The 11,160-nt window shown below is 41.2% G+C and overlaps 1 pseudogene; it reads left to right on the top strand.

Moving 5' to 3' along the window:
- The first annotated feature begins 1,333 nt into the window (after positions 1-1,333).
- LOC102264534 (U3 small nucleolar RNA-associated protein 14 homolog A pseudogene) lies at positions 1,334-3,776 on the top strand (annotated as a pseudogene).
- Positions 3,777-11,160: the final 7,384 nt, after the last annotated feature.

Here is an 11,160-nt window from a genome sequence, read left to right as displayed (position 1 = left end):
CATTTGCCTTATTTTTCAGATTCCACATATGTGATGTCATATATTTGTGTCTTTCTAACTCTTCATCATCCTTTTTTTGGTCAGAAATTTAAATCAGAATTTAAACTCTGGTCAGAATTTCTAAGTCAATATAAGCAGTGATAGAGATAACCCTACTGATTTGGTTTGGATATAAAAGGACAACATTTCCCAAACTGTCAAACTGTGTTCTGAGGGGACTAGTGCTTTGTACAAAAAATGTTTGCAGTTCACTGAGATTTACAATTCACATTACCACACAAATGTTTCCAAGACATCCTATAGTTAGAAATATGTTTAACTATTGTTCAACTTATTTGGACAAAGAATCCTCATACTTACTCCGACTTTTCCCCCTCTTTCTTTTAGAACTGCATGTGTTTTCATTTTAGATAACAATATTTCTGAGGGATTTCCATTTGGGAAAAGATACTATAATATAAAATATATATATGAAATGTAATGTTGGGATTAATTTGGAAAAGATTTTGTTAATAATGTCAATGAAGTAGCCATTTATCCCTTTTTAAAAGTATCATTAATAGAATGAATATCACGTGTCTTTTAAATACCTGTTGAACAAATTAGTTTTTGTTATTTAGCCTACTACTGTGATAAAATAAAAAGTTCCTTGATACTGAACCCTCTAAAATCCTAGGATAATAACTACTTGGAATTGGTATTTTTTTAATACCCCCTGGATTGTCTTTGCTAATATTTTACAATACTTAGTATTTTTATTTCTATATTCATAGGTAAAATTGGTCTATGATTTTAATTTTCATATTAACTTTATTAGACTTTGGTATCAGGGATATATATTCACTCCATTGAATAATGTGAGTGTTTTTCTTTTCCTCAATACAGTAACTGTTTATATTCAGCATGGGAATTCTTTGCTCCCTGAACGTTTGAAATAATTCCCTGGTTAATGGGCTGAAGCCTTTTATAGGGGATGTTCTTTAATAACTCTATCAATAATTTCACCAGCATTGCTCTTGTCAGGTTCTCTTTCTATTGTTAAGTCAGTTTTGGTAATTTATGTTTTTCTTCCAGAAAATTGTCTGTTTTGCTGAGATTGCTTAATTTACTTGCTTATAATTATCCATGGTGTACTTTATAATTTTCAAATATTTTCTGTCACTTTTTAATATTTATTTTCTCTAATTGTGCCATTTTTGCCTTTCATTTTTTTAGAACTAAGCTTGAATTTATTAACTCTACTATGTTTCTTTTTTTAATTTCTGATTTTATTCGGATTATGTCTTGCCTTTAAACTTCTGCTCCTGGTCCATGTGAGAGACAGGCTGCTGAGATGAGCGCGAACCAGGTTGCGGAGAACAATCTTCTGGCTTCGAACCAACAGAATGAACTAGAGGATCTGCCAAAAGACTACCCCTTGAGCACCATTGAAGATGAAGGGGACAAAGATGGAGAAAGAAAGCATCAGAAGCTTCTGGAATCAATCAATTCACTTAATGGAAAGGATAGGCAGAAATTGGCTGAGAGGTCAGAGGCTAGTCTGAAGGTGTCAGAGTTCAGTTTAAGTTCTGAAGAATCAGGAGAAAAGCTGGTCCTTTCAGATCTGCTTGAGCCTGTTAAAACTTCATCCTCATTGGCTGCTGTGAAAAAGCAGCTAAATTGAGTGAAATTGAAGAAGACTGTGGAGTTACCACTTCACAGAGAAGAGATTGAGCGGATCCACAGAGAAGTGGCATTCAATAAAAGCTCCCAAATCCTCTCCAAATGGGATCCTGTTGTTCTGAAGAACTGGCAAGCAGAGCGGCTGGTTTTTCCCCTGAGCAAGCCCCAATCAGCCTTTGCTTCCATCGAACACGTGGTCAGTGGCTGGAAGGCAGGAACTACCCTGAAGCAGGAGATTTTAAATCTTCTCCATAAGAACAAGCAGCCCGTGACAGACCCTTTACTGACTCCCATGGAAAAGGCCTCTCTCAAAGCTATGAGCCTGGAAGAGGTAAAGATGCGCCGAGCAGAGCTTCAAAGGACCCGGGCCCTGCAATCCTACTACGAGGCCAGGGCTCAAAGAAAGAAGAGAATCAAAAGCAAAAAGTATCACAGAATTCTGAAGAAAGGAAAGGCCAAGCAAGCCTTAAAAGATTTTGAGAAGCTGCAGAAGGTCAATCCTGGTGCAGCACTAGAAGAACTAGAAAAACTTGACAAGGCCAGAATGATGGAGCGAATGAGCCTTAAGCACCAGAACAGTGGGAAATGGGCAAAATCAAAGGCAATTATGGCCAAATATGACCTGGAGGCTCACCAGGCTATACAGGAACAGCTGGCCAGGAACAAAGTGCTGACGCATAAGGTCCAGGCGGCCTCTGAGAGTGAGGAAGAGGAGGAAGGCCAGGAGGAAGAGTAAGAACCTCTTGTCCCTGACATGGTGAATGGGGTGCAGATAAAGGCAAATGGACTGAATCCCTGGATGTTCCGGAATCACTTCATTGATGCCGAAGAGGCTGAGGTCCAGAAAGACCTGGAGTCTGTTGAGGAGCCTGAAGCCCAGGAGACTTCTGAAAGTGAGGAAGAAAGAGCAGTGGTGGAGGAAGAAACTCTCTTGAAAGAATTTGAGGAAAGGCGATCACTTAGACAGAAGTCTGAGCTCAACCACATGGCAGAGTCAGTGCACAGACGTGTAACAAAGGATCCTAGCAGCCACGAGTTACTGTCCGAATTGAGGGCACTGTCTCAGCAACTCATCACGGAGAACCATCAGTCAGGGAAGCAAGAACTGAGTTCAGCGAGGACAGCTCAGAGAGAGGAACCTGCCAGGGAGGAAGAGGAGCCCATGTTGCTGCAGAGGCCAAAGAGAGCTCGGACTCTGGACGAGCTGGAGGAGCTGGGCAGAGAAGGGTGTGTTGAAAACAAGGAACTTCCCAGAACTGCAGTGGAAGGGCTGCAGTTGGAGAAGAATCTAAGTAATCATATTGGCGCCCCCAAGGAGAAGAAAAGGAAGGAGCAAATGACTGATCTCCAGAACCTCCTAACCACAAAATCGCCTTCTGTGAAGTCCTTGGTAGTTCCCATGACTGTACAGGAGTTGGAAGATGAAGAAGAGACAGATCAAAGGCAGAAAATAAAGGAAGCTTTTGCTGGGGATGATGTCATCAGAGACTTCTTGAAAGAGAAGAGGGAAGCTGTGGAGGCGAGTAAGCCAAAGGACCTGGACCTGACTCTGCCTGGCTGGAGCGAGTGGGGTGGTATGGGCCTGAAGCCCAGCGCCAAGAAGAGACGCCCGTTTCTCATTAAAGCCCCTGAGGGTCCTCTGAGGAAAGACAAGAATCTGCCAAACGTGATTATCAATGAGAAGCGGAACAGCCATGCAGCAGCTCATCAGGGGCAGGTGTTTCCGCATCCATTCACACACCATCAACAATTTGAAAGGACCATCCAGACCCCCATAGGATCTACATGGAACACCCAGAGGGCCTTCCAAAAGCTGACCTTGCCCAAGGTTGTCACCAATCCAGGCCATATCATTAAGCCTATCAATGCAGAGGATGTGGGCTGCTGGTCTTCCTCAGGGTCGGACCTCTGTAGTACAGAGGAATCCAAAACAACTCTCTATACGTCACAAAAAACATCTGGAGAATAACTGTGTGGATTGAATTGCTGAAGTAGTGACACTTTGGTGCCGGGAACCAATAGCCCCGACTGTTCCTCCACTGGCCTGGTTTTACTTGGAGCTGCAAGATGATTCCAAAACAAGCTTAGCACACCATGGGTGTAGTTAAGCCACATTTTAGAAATAAAGGCATTTTTATCTATTTGAAAGAAAAAAAGGATTATGTCTTTCTGTTTTCTGAAGCTCCTTGTGTTTTTTTTTTTCTAAATTGATAGCTTGATTATATTTTCCCTTTATCTTTAACTTTGTAAATAATAAGAACCCTTGACTATAAATTTGCCTATGAGTAGATCCATAAAGCTTAATATGTTTTATTACCATTTTGTTATAGCTAAATAAGCTTTAATTGTACTACTAGCTGGCCTATTGAAGATCTCAGGAAAAATGCTCTAAATGGGCCTGAGATTTGTGGCTCTGTCGTGCATTCTTTTTCATTTCAATTGCTAGGTCTCATAGGCTAAGACAACTGCTCAGAAGCAAGGTCTACTATAGTCACTGTGCCTCATCCACAAGTTTGATCTCTTATCTGCTCAGTGAGAGGAGACATGCTCCTGCCTTCAGAGTGTCTGCTTGAAACCACCTTAAATTTATTTAATAGCCATTAATAAGTAAATTATTATGTGTGTGCTAAGTCATTTCAGTTATGTCTAACTCTTTGTAACCCACCAGGCTCCTCTGTCCATGGGATTCTCCAGGCAAGAATACTGGAGTGGGTTGCCACTCGCTCCTGTAAGGGGATCTTCCTGACCCAGGGAGCGAATCTAAGTCTCTTAAGTCTCCTGCACTGGCAGTTAGGTTCTTTACCACTAATGCCACCTGGGAAGCCCAAATTACTATATACCAACATCATTTCCCACTCCACTATTCCTGCTTGGAAAATCCTAAGGACAGAGGAACCTGGCGGGCTACTATCCATGGGGTCACAAGAGTAGGACATGACTTAGTGACTAAACCAAGCATCATTTTGGGGGGCTTCCCTGGTGGCTCAGATAGTAAAGAATCTGCCTGCAATGCAGAAGACCTGGGTTCGATTCCTGAGTTGGGAAGATCCCTTGGAGAAGGGAATGACAACCCATTCCAGTATTCTTGCCTGGGGAATTCCATGGATAGAGGAGCCTGGCAGGTTACAGTCCATGGGTTGAAAAGAGTCGAACAAAACTAAATGACTAAGCACAGCACACAAGGATCATTTTGGGCTTCCCAGTTGGCGGTAGTGTAAAGAACCTGCCTGCCAAGGCAGTATACCCAAGAGACACTAGTTTGATCCCTGGGTAGGGATGATCCTCTGGAGGAGGGAATGGCAACCCATTCCAGTATTCTTGCCTGGAGAATCCCATGGACTAAGAATCCTGGCAGTCTATAGTCCATGGGGTTGTAAAGAGTCGGACATGACTGATATGCCTTAGCACCTGCATGACAAGCGTCATTTTAAGCATTTTGTGAATATTAGTCCAATTAATCTCAAATGAACCTTGTGCAATAGGTATTAATCATCCCCTTCACAGATGGGGAAACTAAGGCACAGGGAGGCTAGTGAGAGCCAGGACTTGACCCCAGTAGGTCTGGCTCCAGAGGCTGTAGTCTGAACCGCTAGGTTAAAGTATTCTTCTCTTGAAGTTCTGCCCGCTTGTTCCTGCCATACAAATACCTCTGTAAGTAAGTTAGAGAAAAACGTCTCCCTCTGTATTCAATTTAAGATTTTTAAAAAGGTTATAACTCCATGTCACTATAGACTACAATATCTGTTAGCTTGTAGATACAGTCAGAGGACTGAGGGAAAAAGTTTTCTCTCCTCAGAGGAGTCAGAACACACCTGTCTTACTCTACTCCTCACTGGAATTGCCTCCAGATCATGTCCCCTCAGTGTGCTTGCCTGGAGAAGCCCATGAATGGGGGAGCCTGGTGGGCTGCCATCTATGGGGTCGCACAGAGTTGGACACAACTGAAGCGACTTAGCAGCAGCAGCATGTCCCTCCGAGCCTTAGCTGAAGCTACAGGCAAAAACCTCTCTGTATTGGTGCCCACAGTCAAATCAGTCTGAATGGCTTCTGAGTCCAGAATGTTCAGATCATCAGAGTATCCCACCGCTGACAGAGGGTTGAAAGCATATGATAGACAATACTGGGAAAGACCTTGGTGTTACGGCCGGGAGATTAAAGGTGAGGAAACACGGACTGGTCTGTAATTCTGGGTACAGTATTCTGTAGTTTCTGTCTCAAATCTATGAAAAGAACCAAAGCAAGTTGCAGTCCAGGAGAACAAGTGGCCCCAAGTTTGGAGACTGGATTGCAAAAGCTGAAGGCACTCAGAATAAACACCGGAAACACCTCTTCCGTCCTGGATCACTTTGCGCAGGGTGTGACTATGAGCAGTCATACCTGGAGACTCAGCGCCTACGGCTCAGAGAGTCAACCTCATGTACTGTTTTTGAGATTTATGTTTACAAGCTGTTTGTTTTCTCTGACCAAGAGAAGAATATCTCTCCTGTCTTTTCATTGTTCTTCAGATTCAGCTACTCTGAAGGAAATAGTTTATTTCAAAACGTTGTTTCCTAGCAACACTCCCAAGTAAATTTTATGTATATCTTCTAGTGTATTTTACTTCAGACCACGCCAAATATAGCCTTTTAATTCTATAGTAATAAACATATAGAAAATTACGTTTATTTATACAGATTGATTTCCTCCTTGACCCAATTGTTTTCCAGAAGATGGTTCTATTTTTCCCTCTGGTGAATGAAGTTTTCATTTAAGCATATCATTATTTAGTTTTTAGTATGTTGTGGTCAGAGAGTATGTTCTATTTTCCTCTGTGTGTTTCCATAACATATCTTTTGTTTTTAGTGTCAGTATTTGATTCAACAAACAGACAGCTTTTTTATGAATAGGGCAGTGATCAGGATATCACCCAGACTCAATGGCCATATTTGACACAACATATATTCAGTTTCCTATTCAGCTAGTGAACTTCTGCATCCATTGTGGAACTAATATGAGCACACAGCTCAGATTTAGACCACAGTGTCTTTTCTGTTCCAGAAACAGTTTCAGTTTTCAGCAGGTCATTTGTTTAATCTCAGGGTTTACTTCACAATGATGTCACCTAGTTATACATCAGCTGTAACATGTGGAAGCTCGTAATTCGTAAGAAAAGCATCACATATTAATTGCAAATTATGTCACAATTCTTTGTGTCTTTTTTTTGGAACTATAATTCAGTCACAGAGGACTATTATCCAATTCAGCCTTTCAACCATTTCAATTGCTTCCTTTGGTTCCTCATGACATCTAATTTCTGAACGAGTGTTCTATTATAATGAGTTCGGATGAGTAAATTTTCATCCTATGATTCTTCTGGCTCAGGATGAGGACTAACATGATTTCAGAAACACTTCAGTGCCATTACCCTAGAAGGTTCCTCTGTCTGTGGAACTCTCCCGGCAATAATTCTGGAGTGGACTGCCATTCCCTTCTCCAGGGGATCTTCCCGACCCAGGGATCAAATCCAGGTGTCCTGCATTGCAGGCAGATTCTTTACTGTCTTAACCACCAGGGAAGCCCTCTCAACCTTCAGCTGCCATTAAGATCATTGAGAAGACTTGTTAAAACAGTTACTGTTAGCCTCCATTTCCAGAATTTCTGGACTGGCAGATCAGGATTAGTCCCAAGAATTTGTATTTCTAACAAATTCCCAAGCAATTTTGATCCTGTTGTTCCCAGTCTGCACTTTGAAAGCACCATTCTAGAACTGCGTAAACAACACGCAGAACCTTTGTTCCAATATAACATGAAGGGATATTGTTCAGCTTGACAAGTCCTGAATGGTCTCAAACCACTGGTCTTGACTGTAAATCTGAAAAAAAAGTCTTTTCTTTTCCAATAACAAGAGCTGCTCAGAATCCATCTTCTTGGCTTTCTGGCTGGCTTAGTCCTAATCTGGGGGTTATTATTCTCAGGCTTGGAAGCACGATCATGTACAGCCAGTGTTTTGGCATGCTTTATTCCTGTGACAGGTATCATTTGAAATACACAGACTCATGCTCTGTCAAGCACCTGAAAAGAACTTTTCTATACTTTGATCTGTTTTCTTGCTTACAATAGTGAGATAGACAAAAGGAAGGCGGAAATGGTGCAGTAAAGATGGTGCTCCTAGAAGCCAGACAGAACAAGTACATTTAGGGCTGTCCAGGTGTTTGTGGGATTCCTCTGAATCTCTATTGCCTCTACGTGTGATTTTTTTTTTTAATGCTCAGATTATATATTTTTTTCTCTCTTGTAGAGAATTAAGATTCTTTTGGGGGTCTTTTTGCTTCGTTACATGCCAATCACAACATTTCTTAAACTTCAAGAGTTAGGAAGGGTTCTCCATAGTCATCAATTCTATGTCCTCAAGAGGAGAGACTTTCAGTTTAGCTCATTGAGACCCTCATTAAACATCCTTAGAAACAGATCTTCCAGTCATTGTAGGTAGCCTGTTTTAGTGTTCATTTATCTTTATATTGATAATGTTCTTTTCCTTATTTTGTACAAATCCTTAAAATATAAACCTATTTTTTTTCTTCTGGTTTCACTTTTCCATAGGGATGGAGATCAGGTTAGTTGTCTGCTTGTCGTAACAGAAACACCAATTAAATTACATTTTTTAAGGCAAAACAGATTAGGATTCTTCAATTATCAAATGAATCTAGCTCTTAATCCTGCTAATGCTATTTTAAAAGTCTCATCATCTCCTTAAATATTTTTGAGTTGGAAAAACCTTTTGTAGATAATAACACGTTCTCTTACTTGCTGCGTGTTAGGCAGTGTTCTCAGCCCTCCACATGTCATTGTATGCTTTACCAAATTAGTAGATGTATATTATTGAAAGATCATGGGTTTCTAAAAAATTATTTTGCATGAAGATACAGACATTTCTGAAACAAATGGGAATAGTTTTTCCTGGTCATTATTTATTGTTTTCCTATCTTGTAAGGATTCTCTAAAAATTTATTTCTGTTTGCGTCAATTGTTTTAATGTTCTAGTGTTTTTCAACTGTCAGTATTAGTAGCTTTGATGAATACTGAAATTTACTCTTATATTCAGGGAAGCTCAATATGCTAATTAAAAGATGCTGATCAGGGGATGTTAAATTTCTTTTAGGATCTCAGTTAAATATAACACAAAGATTTCTGACAGAAAAGAGATGGATGATAACAAATATAGAAGCAGGTGGCAGAAACTGTTTGAAAAGATTGCTAGATGTCATTCTGGAAGATTAAGCAAAATAATACTCTCCTGAACAGAAAAGTTTAACCCTTGATAATGATTGGAAATCTTTGTGTCTAACTTAAGAGTTTGCTCATTCGATCATACAAGCAATAAATGTGAGCAGTCCTTTACTATGCATGTGGCTCTGTGCTGAGTTTGGGCTACAGAGAACACATCTTGGTTCTTGTCCTTGAGGGAGAAGGTCCCAAAGGGCAGAGGGAGTAGACAACTCTCACCTCACCTCTGGATTTCCTGCTCAGAGATGAATGTCAGACTCTCTGTATACTTGTGGCTGATTCATGCTGTTGTATGGCAGAAACCAACACAATATTGTAAAGCAATTATCCTCCAATTAAAAAAAAAACCTGGAGAAGGGCATTTTTACTTGGGGGTGAGGATTAATGACTGTTGTGTAACCCAGAAGTTCTGTCAGTTCCTTAGAAGAGTCAGAAAAGGTCCCTCTCTCCCCCAATCTGAAGTGGGTCCTGGTTTGAGAGCTTGAGTGACCCAGTCCTAAGGGTAGAGGCAGAATGTGATCATGTGCAAATAAGGTTGATGGCTCATTGCTGCTTTCTCTTAATAAAATCTCTTTCTACAGCCTTTTGCTCCTGTGTTTGATAGGATTACTCTGAAGGATAGAATTTATCAGGTTGGGCAGCAGCCTCATCTTTTCCTCACATAAAGCAACTTGAGGTCTTCTGCTACAGACAGCTCTGGTAATATGATCATGTAAATATCCAGTAAATCACCATAGTGCTTTCAGTGATGTCACAGTTAATTTTGAGTAGACATTCCATTGATGAACTTCATTGTACTATATAGCACAACATAACACAGCATACTATCCCTGTTAAATCCTTGTCAATAAATGATAAGATTAGAAGGAAAACACCCTTTATTTTCTCAGTAATATCAATGTATAAGATTTAAGCATATCAGCATCGTTAAGTGTCAGGCATAATATATTTCAGGTCTCCCTCTCTCTTCCTGCAATTCTCTTTTGACCACACTTGAATGCTATTATAGAATTAGGAGCAGCCACCTACTATGTGGGTGGCTCAGTCAGTAAAGAACCTGCCTGCAATGCAGGAAACCCAGGTTTGATCCTTGGGTTGGCAAGATCCCCCGGAGAAGGGAATGGAAACCCATTCCAGTACTCTTGCCTGAAGAATTCCATGGACAGAGGAGCCTGGGGGGCTACAGTCCATGGGGTCGCAAAGAGTTGGACATGACTGAGCGGTGTGCTTCTTCCATGTGCTCTAATATAGTACTGCCAATATTCCAGGAAACTTTGTCAACATAGCTAATATTATGTCTTTTTTACACTGAAATCAGAGAAGTCTGTTGAAGAGTCAGAGGTGGGATTCAGACCCAGGACTGACAGGTGCCAGAGCTGGCTCCCCTGGGTGCACAGTTCCTCTGGAGAAATGTTTTCTGTGCATGTTTACAACACTTCTAATTAAGTCATTGCAAACCATTTTTGACAACTTATGGGATTTCAGAGATGGTTGTGAGAATCAAGAGAGTAATTTTATCAGAAAATAAATCACTTGGAAGGGAGAACAATATTATTCAAAGTGATAATATTTTCCAAGTATTGAGATAGGCTTCCCAGGTGGTACTAGTGGTAAAGAACCCGCCTGCCAGTGCAGAAGACATAAGAGATGCAGGTTTGATTCCTAGGTCAGGAAGATTCCCCTGGAGGGGGGCATGGCAACCCACTCCAGTATTCTTGCCTGGAGAATTCCATCGACAGAGGAGCCTGGAGGGCTACAGTCTGGAGGGTCACAAAGAGTCAGACACGACTGAACTGACTTAGCACACATGCATTTAAGATATAAATAGCATTACTCCTGTGTGGCTGTATTTAAGATAGGGTTAGCATTTCAGTAGTGCCAGGAATCAAATTTGACACTCGTTTTGGAACCAAAGTATATATGATTCAGCTGCCTTGCCCAGACAGACAAGAATGACAAGATTTCATGTCCAGCCTGAAGACCGCTGGCCTACTCTCAGTAAAGGTTTGTCCAGGATGCATGGTCTGGAAGATGTAACCTCGTCCCTGTTAGGCAGGCTCCACAGTTCATAATGTCTCTCAATTCCAAGTGCAGCTCAGTTTTGGTGGGTAGATCCTCCTATGTTGAGTCAGAGGGGTCAGGAAGTCATTTGGAATATCTGGTTCCAAGTCCCTGCTGCTGTTATTAAGCATAGATGCAGGTACAGTGAAGTTGCAGTGTGGGAGCTGGCCTCAA

This window comes from Bos mutus, chromosome 9, assembly GCF_027580195.1.
Source record: "Bos mutus isolate GX-2022 chromosome 9, NWIPB_WYAK_1.1, whole genome shotgun sequence".
Lineage (NCBI taxonomy): Eukaryota > Metazoa > Chordata > Mammalia > Artiodactyla > Bovidae > Bos > Bos mutus.
This window is presented reverse-complemented; position numbering and strand designations above follow the sequence as displayed.